Here is a 9,465-nt window from a genome sequence, read left to right as displayed (position 1 = left end):
TTTTTGAAAAAGATTTGAAAAAGATAGAATTTTTAAATTGAAAATTTGATTTGACTCATAAGAAACAACTAAATTTTGAAAAATTCTTGAAAAAATCAACTCAAATATTCGAAATTTATGAGAAGGAAAAGGGAAAGATATTTTTTTGATTTTTGAATTTTTAATGAAGAAAGAGAAAAACACAAAAATAAAACAAAAGATAAAAATTATGAATCAAAACAACTAATACATGCAAGAACACTTTGAATGTCAAGATGAACACCAAGAACACTTTGAAGATCAAGATGAACATCAAGACTTATTTTTTGAAAATTTTTAAGAAAAGAAAAACATGCAAGACACCAAACTTAGAATTTTTCAATGTTTAGACATTAACAAATTGAAAATGCATATGAAAAACAAGAAAAGACACAAAACATGAAAATGCAAAGATCAAACAAAGAAAATCATCAAGAACAACTTGAAGATCATGAAGAACAAATGCATGAGTTTTTGAAAATTTTAAAGAAAAAATAAAACATGCAATTGACACCAAACTTAAAATTTGATACTAAACTCAAACAAGAAACACGAAATATTTTTGGTTTTATGATTTTATTAATTAAATTTTTCTTTTGGATTTTTCGAAAATTAATTTTGAAAAAGAAAATAAGGATTTCAAAATTTTTAATAAGAATTCCAGGAATCATGCAATGTTAGCCTAAAACTCCGGTCCAGGAATTAGACATGGCTTAATAGCCAGCCAAGCTTTCAGTGAAAGCTTCGGTTTAAAACACTAGACATGGCCAATGGCCAGCCAAGCTTTAGCAGAACATTACATACAAAAGCTAAATTGCTGAGAAAGACAAAGAAGCTCTTCTAAGGATAGTTGAAACCTCGGTCCAAAAGATTAGACATGGCTTAACAGGCAGCCAGGATTCAACATATCTAATGAAACTCTAGAATTCATTCTCAAAATTCTGAAGCCATAGAATAATTTATTTATTTATTTATTTTGAAAATTTTTTTGAAAATAAAAAGCTTAAAATAAAATAAAATTACCTGATCTGAGCAACAAGATGAACCGTCAGTTGTCCAAACTCGAACAATCCCCGGCAACGGCAACAAAAACTTGGTGCACGAAATTGTGATCTCTACCAACGGCGCCAAAAACTTGGTACGCACGTTTATAATCTCAAATTCTTTTTCACAAATCCGATACAACTAACCAGCAAGTGCACTGGGTCGTCCAAGTAATAAACCTTACGTGAGTAAGGGTCGATCCCACGGAGATTGTTGGCTTGAAGCAAGCTATGGTCACCTTGTAAATCTCAGTCAGGCAGATTCAAATGGTTATGGGATTTTGATAATTATGATATAAAATATAAAAATAGGATAGAGATACTTATGCAATTCATTGGTGAGAATTTCAGATAAGCGTATGGAGATGCTTTTGTTCCTTCTGAACCCCTGCTTTCCTACTGCTTTCATCCAATCATTCATACTCCTTTCCATGGCAAGCTGTATGTTAGGCATCACCGTTGTCAATGGCTACTTCCGGTCCTCTCAGTGAAAATGGTCCAAATGCGCTGTCACCGCACGACTAATCATCTGTCGGTTCTCGATCATGTTGGAATAGGATCCATTGATCCTTTTGCGTCTGTCACACGCCCAACACTCGCGAGTTTGAAGGTCGTCACAGTCATCCCATCCCAGATCCTACTCGGAATACCACAGACATGGTTTAGACTTTCCAGATCTCAAGAATGGCCACCAATAATTCTAGCTTATACCACGAAGACTCCGATCTTTCAGAATGGACGCTAAGAGATAAACGCTCAATCCAAGATAGAACGGAAGTGGTTGTCAGGCACGCGTTCATAAGTTGAGAATGGTGATGAGTGTCACGGATCATCACATTCATCATGTTAATGTGCAAGCAAATATCTTAGAATAGGAATAAGCTTGAATTGAATAAGAAAACAATAGTACTTTGTATTAATTCATGAGGAACAGTAGAGCTCCACACCTTAATCTATGGTGTGTAGAAACTCTACTGTTGATAATACATAAGTGATGAAGGTCGAGGCATGGCCGAATGGCCAGCCCCCTAAACGTGATCTCAAGACATAAAATTAGTCAAAGACTAACCAGAGATGTGAAATAAATCACTAAAAGTAGTTTTTATACTAAACTAGTAGCTAGGGTTACATAAGATAAGTAAATGATGTAGAAATCCACTTTCGGGCCCACTTAGTGTGTGCTTGGGCTGAGCATTGAGCTTTCATGTGTAGAGACTCTTTTTGGAGTTAAACGCTAGGTTGTAGCCTGTTTCTGGCGTTTAACTCTGATTTGCAACCTGTTTATGGCGTTTAACTCCAGAATAGGGCAGGGAGTTGGCGTTTGAACGCCAGTTTGCGTCGTTAAAACTCGTGAAAAGTATGGACTATTATATATTTCTGGAAAGCCCTAGATGTCTACTTTCCAACACAATTAAGAGCACACCAATTGGATTTCTGTAGCTCCAGAAAATCCACTTTGAGTGAAGGGAGGTCAGAATTCAACAGCATCTGCAGTCCTTTTTCAGCCTCTGAATCAAATTTTTGCTCAAGTCCATCAATTTCAGCCAGAAAATACCTGAACTCACAGAAAAACACACAAACTCATAGTAAAGTCCAGAAATCTGATTTTTATTTAAAAACTAATAAAAATATACTAAAAATTAACTAAATTATACTAAAAACTATGTAAAAACAATGCAAAAAAGCGTATAAATTATCCGTTCATCACAATGACATAAGGATTCTTACCCTCACGCTGTGCTAGCACGGCTCCCATGGCATAATTTGAAGCATCACACATTATTTCAAATGGCCGACTCCAGTCGGGTCTCTCTTACTATGGGTGCTTGGGTCAATGCAACTTTGAGCTTGTCAAACGCCTCCATGCATTCTTTGCTCAGATCAAATTCAACATCCTTTTGCAACCGTCGAGATAGAGGTAGTGCTACCTTAATAAAGTCCTTAATGAATCACTGGTAAAAACTTGCATGTCCAAGGAACGCACAGACTTCCCTCTCGGAGGAGGGATAAGGCAAACTAGATATAACATTGATCTTTGCCGGATCCACAGAAATACCATCGTTAGAGACAACGTGTCCTAAAATAATCCTTTGTCTAACCATAAAATGACACTTCTCAAACTTTAAGATAAGATTTGATTTAGTACACCTCTCCAACACTTTTGCAAGGTTGTCCAAGCAAAGATCAAAAGAGTCCCCATAGACGTTAAAATCGTCCATGAACACCTCCATGCAATGCTCTAGAAGATCCACAAATATGCTCATCATACACCTTTGGAAAATTGCCGGTGCGTTGCATAAGCCAAATGGCATACCCTTGTAGGCATAAGTTCCAAATGGGCACGTAAATATTGTTTTTTCTTGATCCTCTAAAGCAATGTGGATTTGAAAATACCCCGAAGAGTCATCTAAAAAATAGTAATGAGATTTACCAGACAATCGATGAAGCATTTGATCGATAAATGGTAGCGGAAAGTGATCCTTCCTAGTGGCCGTGTTCAAACGCTGGTAGTCAATACATACCCTCCATGAGTTTTGCACCCTCGTAGCTATAAGCTCCCCGCTCTCATTCTTGATTGTGGTCACCCTGGACTTCTTTGGAACAACTTGGATGGGACTTACCCATTCACTATCCGAAATGGGGTAAATGATGTCCGCCTCTAATAACTGGGTAACTTCCTTCTTTACAACCTCTAGAATGGTAGGATTCAAATGCCTTTGAGGTTGTAGAACGGGTCTAGCTCCTTCTTCTAAGAAGATTTGGTGCTAACACACTTGGGGGCTTATGCCCACTAGGTCCGCCAAGCTCCATCCTATAGCTCTTTTGTTCCTCCTCAAAACATTAAGCAACTTCTCTTCTTGTGGAGGAGTGAGTTCCCTTGCAACAATTACCGAGAACTTGTGAGCTTCATCAAGATAGGCATATTTTAGGTGGGGCGGTAGTGGTTTCAAGTCTACATGTTGCTCTTGACTTGGCATTTGAACTTCCGGTGAATCTGGAGGGGGTACGGTGTTCTCTTCACATTCGTGGGGGCTCCCCACACTTGATTCTTCAATCTTCTCATCAATATTTGCACAATGCACTTCGGCCACAACATTATCAATTAGGTCACACCGGAATATGGAATGATTCTCTGGTGGGTGTTCTCATGGCTTCATCAAGACTAAACCTAACAACTCTTCCATCGATTTCAAAAGAATAAGTTCCTGAATAGACATCCAATTTGAACCTAGAGGTCCTCAAGAATGGTCTTCCAAGTAGGATAGATGACGTCTTTTCGGATTCACTAGGTGGCATCTCAAGGATATGAAAATCAATCGGAAATACCAAACCCTTTTATGTTTACCAACACATCTTCCGTAATACCCGTCACGGTTATTATGCTCTTATCCGCCAAGACAAACCTAGCCGCCGACCGCTTCAACGGTGGAGCTTCAATATATGATAAACGGAGAGAGGAATAATGCTAGCGCATGCACCAAGATTGCACATACAATCAATGAATTGAACTCCATCTATGGTACAAGAGACTAAGCAAGGGCCCGGATCACCACACTTTTCTGGTATTGCCCCTATCAAAGCCGAAATAGAACTCCCCAATGGAATAGTTTCTAACTCATGAATTCTATCTTTTTTCATACATAGATCCTTAAGAAACTTTGCATATTTAGGCACTTGATGGATAGCATCAAAGAGAGGGATAGTTACCTCAATTTTCTTGAACATCTCCACCATTTTGGGGTCGAGTTCTACACGCTTCTTAGTCTTTCTTGCCAATGTAGGAAATAGAATTGGTTGAGTAACTTCCTCCAAGACTTGCTCATCTCTAGAGACTTCACTCCTTAGTTGAGGGACTTCATCTTCAACTACCCCATGTGCTTCATCCTCCTCTTCAATTTCTTCTATCTTAATCACATCCTCATCTTGAGTGACTATCATTGGGTTAGGTGTCTTTGAACTCCTCTCTTTCAATTGAGTTCAGGACCTCAAGGTGATGGCATTGATGCCACCCTTGGGGTTGGGTAGAGGTTGAGAGGGTATGGCACTAGAACCTGAAGCTTGAGGAGTGGAGGTAGAAGGTGGTTCCATGCGAGCAATGAGGGCTTTGAGGGTAGAAGTAAGGCCAGTAAGGCTAGAGGTAAGTGTGTTTTGGATTTCTTTTTTCCCTTGGAGTATGGACCAGAGTGTCTCATCTTGATTGGAGGAAGGAGAAGAATAGGTGATTTGAGGAGCTTGTGATTGGTTGGGTTGAGGTGGTTGCCGATGATGAGGCAGTTGATAGGTTTGGTAGTTTCTTCCTTGCTTTGGTTATTGATATGGAGGGTTTTGTGAGTATCAGTTTTGTGAATTGTTGGTGTTCCATCTTTAGTTTCCTCCATTGTCCCTACCTCCTTGTTGATAATTGTCCCGCCGACCTTGGTTGGGATTATCTCTCCAACCTTGATTAAAGTTGTTACTCCCTTGATTGTAATTGCCTCCTTGTTGGGGGTACCCTTGGTTGAAATTGTCGCCTTGTGAATGGTATCCTTGACTAGGGCGGTCATAGAAAGGGCGGTCATAGAAATTATGGGTAGCCACCAAGGTGTTATCTTCTTGGAGACTCGGACATTCATCCGTGTAGTGGGAGTAGCAAGAACAAATACCGCATATTCTTTGGGGGACCAATTGTTGACTTTGTTGGTGTTGAGGAGGTGGTGGGAGTTGTTGTTGATTTATTTGGAGTTGCTTTAGAATGCTTGTCATCTCGCACAAGGTTTTGGTAAGGGTGGCGGTCTCACCACTAGAAGAAACTTCATTAACGGTTCTAGGGTGATTGCTCCTTTGTCTAGCATGCAAGGTAGATTCAGCCAAATCGGTGATCAATTGCCATGCCTCCTCCGCCGTCCTATATTTTGTCAGAGAACCATTGCTTAAAGCATCTAGGAGGATCTTGTCTTGTGGCTTCATTCCTTGGCAAAAATAGCTAAGCAACACTAGAGTGTCAATCATATGGTTGGGACATGAGTCAAGAAGCTTTCGAAACCGCTCCCAATATTCATATAAAGTTTCCAATTCACCTTGGACAATGCATGAAATTTCTTTCCGCAACTTATCGGTCACCACCGCAGGAAAGAATTTGTCTAAGAATTCTCTTCTAAGCAAGTCCTAATCACCAACAATCTCACTTGGCAAAGAGTAGAACCACTCCTTAGCTCTTCCTTCAAGAGAGAAAGGAAAAGCATACAACCAAACCGCAACTTCACTATAGCCTTCCTGCCTAGTAGTAGAGCATACACCTTGGAAATCCTTAAAGTGTCTAATCGGATCTTGAGCGGGAAGTCCTTGATACTTGGGAAGAAGATTGATTAAAGCGGTTTTAAGCTCAAAATTAGCATTCAAGTCCGGATGACGAATGTGAGTCGGTTGAAGAACAAAATCTAGAGCACCAGCTTCCTTGAGAGTGACTCACCTTGGAGTGGCCATAGTGTCCGTACCTAGATCAATGGAAGAGTTATTAGTGGTATCTATGGAAGAGTAAACAGTGCCTTCTTCAAATGACGATTCGGAATCAACTTCGGATATGGTGGGTGAATTGGCAAAAACCTTTTCACTACCTCCAAAGGCTAACCTTCTCCGAGCTTGTCTAAGGTGAAGCAAAGTTCTTTCTATTTCTGGATCAAATCTAGCTAAGCTCGGATTGGGTAAAGAACGCGTCATCCAAGGAAAGAGATAGTGAGCTCATGACAATAAAGTGAACTAAACAAAGGATAACCCTAACTAACACAAACAATCAAACAAAAGGCAAGTATGTACATATCCACATATCTACACTAACCAACAACATGGCACTCGTGTGCAACTCCCCGGCAATGGCGCCATTTTGATGAGTGATTTTATGACGGTATAGAATTTATCAATAAATCCAATCGTAGTATAGTCTAAACCGACACGCAATCCCTCATCAAACTAATTGTGTCACCACAATCTAAATTCAATAACCGAGAGTGTTAGTCCCGAATCGTTTTTCCTAGGAGTGCTCCAAGATGCATATTATTGGTTAGAGGTTGTATTGGTGTTTTGGACTTTAATGCAATAAAGAAGCGAGCTAATAGTGTGAATGAGAATCAAGATATATAAAAGCCTTGGCTAGGAGTGAGGATTGGACTTCCTATCATCATAATCTTTATCAATTGTGACCATAATTAGTTAGTACTTCACTTAGTTAACCTCTAATATTAAGGAAAGTCAAGTGAAAGTAATGGATTTGAGTTCACAAGTTCTAGTCTAACCCTAGGGAAGTCTAGCTTTAGTGACATGCAAATCAATTAGCAATCTCCAATTGATAATCAACAAAGGATATTAATAATTCAAGTGTCTCCAATACCTCAACTCCTAAGCCAAGGATGAAAAGTCTACTCCATAGTTAAAGTTAGCATTTTCTCAAACACTTGGAAGGCAATGATGAGAGACATTGTAAAATTGAGAATAAAATTGAAATCAAAGGTATCCACTACAAGAGATTAACAACAATCAAACAATTGAAAACTAAGAACATGAAATTACCTCAATGTATTAATGGAAATAGAAGTAACAACATCCAAAAGCTAAGATCCACAAGTAACTTGAACAACAAGAACTAAATTGAGAGTAGGAGAATCTAGATCTACAACTTGAAGCAAGGTAGAATTGAAATGACAATAGATCTCACCAATGGTTATAAGAGAATTCCAATTTGAGAAGCTAAACCCTAGAGAGAAGCTAGAGTTTCTCTCTCAACAAAATGTTAGTTCCAAAACTAACTAGGAAAAATTATCTAAAAAAATGAGTCAATTGATGATAATCCCCTCATCCCTTGGTTTTCTTATGGGTTTTGGCGCCAGAATCAGTTCCAATTGAGCCCCACAACCTTTGTGAATTCGCTGGGCACGTTTTCACTTAAAAATCACTTGTGGCCACCGACGCGTACGCGTACAGCACGCGTGCGCATCCCTAGGGTTTTCATGATCCACGCGCAAGCGCCAAGCACGCGTGCGTGTCCACGAGGTTCTGGCTAAGCCATGTGAATGCGCCGGCTTCTAGCTTTGGCTCCTTCGCGCCGGTCCTGGTGGCGCGCATCCACGCGTACGCGCAAGGAACGCGTGCGCGTTGCTGCTCAAGCTCCAAAGCTTCATTTTCCATGCTCCTTCCATTCATGCATGCTTCCTTTCTCTCTTCTAAGCCATCCTTACCCTGTAACTTCTGAAATCACTTAACAAACAGATCACGGCATCGAATGATAATAAGAGAGAATTCAAATATAGCACATTTAGTGTAAAAGAAGCATGTTTTCATCCTTGAAGCAAAATCAGGAAGGAAACACAAAGCCATGCTTTTTCTATGAATAAGTGTGAAAGAACATTGATAAAACCCTCAAAATTCATACAAGATAAACCCTAGAAACGAGGTTTATCACCAAGGTACTGTCCGGATGGCATAGAGTTGCTCATTTGGAAAGAATTCGGATATGTCAATGGGGGGAGAAAAAGTCCCTACTACTGGCTCAATCCGTGACAAGTGATCAGCTACCTAATTTTCTGTCCCTTTTCTGTCTCTAATTTCTATATCAAACTCTTGCAGGAGTAATACCCATCTTATAAGTCTGGGTTTAGAATTCTGCTTAGTGAGTAGATATTTTAGAGAAGCATGGTCAATATAAATAGTGATCTTAGATCCCACTAGGTAGGATCTGAACTTGTCAATGGCATAAACCACTGCAAGTAGCTCCTTTTCTGTAGTAGTATAGTTTTTCTGCGTATCATTTAATACGCGACTAGCATAATAAATGACATACAGAAGCTTGTCATGTCTCTGCCCTAGGACTGCGCCAATTGCATGATCACTTGCATCACACATTAGCTCAAATAAAAAGTCCTAATTGGGTGCAGAGATGATAGGAGCAGTGACAAGCTTGGCTTTCAGAGTTTCAAATGCATGCATGCACTCTTGCTCAAAGACGAATGGAATATCAGTGGCCAAGAGATTACACATGGGTTTGGCGATTTTAGAAAAATCTTTTATGAACTGCCTGTAGAATCCTGCATGTCCTAGGAAACTTCTGATTGCCTTGACATTAGTAGGTGGAAGCAAGTATTCTATTACTTCCACCTTAGCTTTATCTACTTCTATACCTTTATTTAAGATCTGATGTCCAAGAACAATGCCTTCAGTTACCATGAAGTGGCGTTTCTCCCAGTTCAGAACTAGGTTTGTTTCTTGGCATCTTTTTAGGACCAGGGTCAGATGATCAAGACAGGAGTCAAATGAGTCTCCATAAACAGAGAATTCATCCATGAATACTTCAAGGAATTTCTCCACAATATTAGAGAAGATGGATAACATGCATCTCTAAAAGGTTGCAGGCATATTGCACAGGCCAAATGGCATT

Source organism: Arachis ipaensis, chromosome B01, assembly GCF_000816755.2.
Source record: "Arachis ipaensis cultivar K30076 chromosome B01, Araip1.1, whole genome shotgun sequence".
NCBI lineage: Eukaryota > Viridiplantae > Streptophyta > Magnoliopsida > Fabales > Fabaceae > Arachis > Arachis ipaensis.
This window is presented reverse-complemented; position numbering follows the sequence as displayed.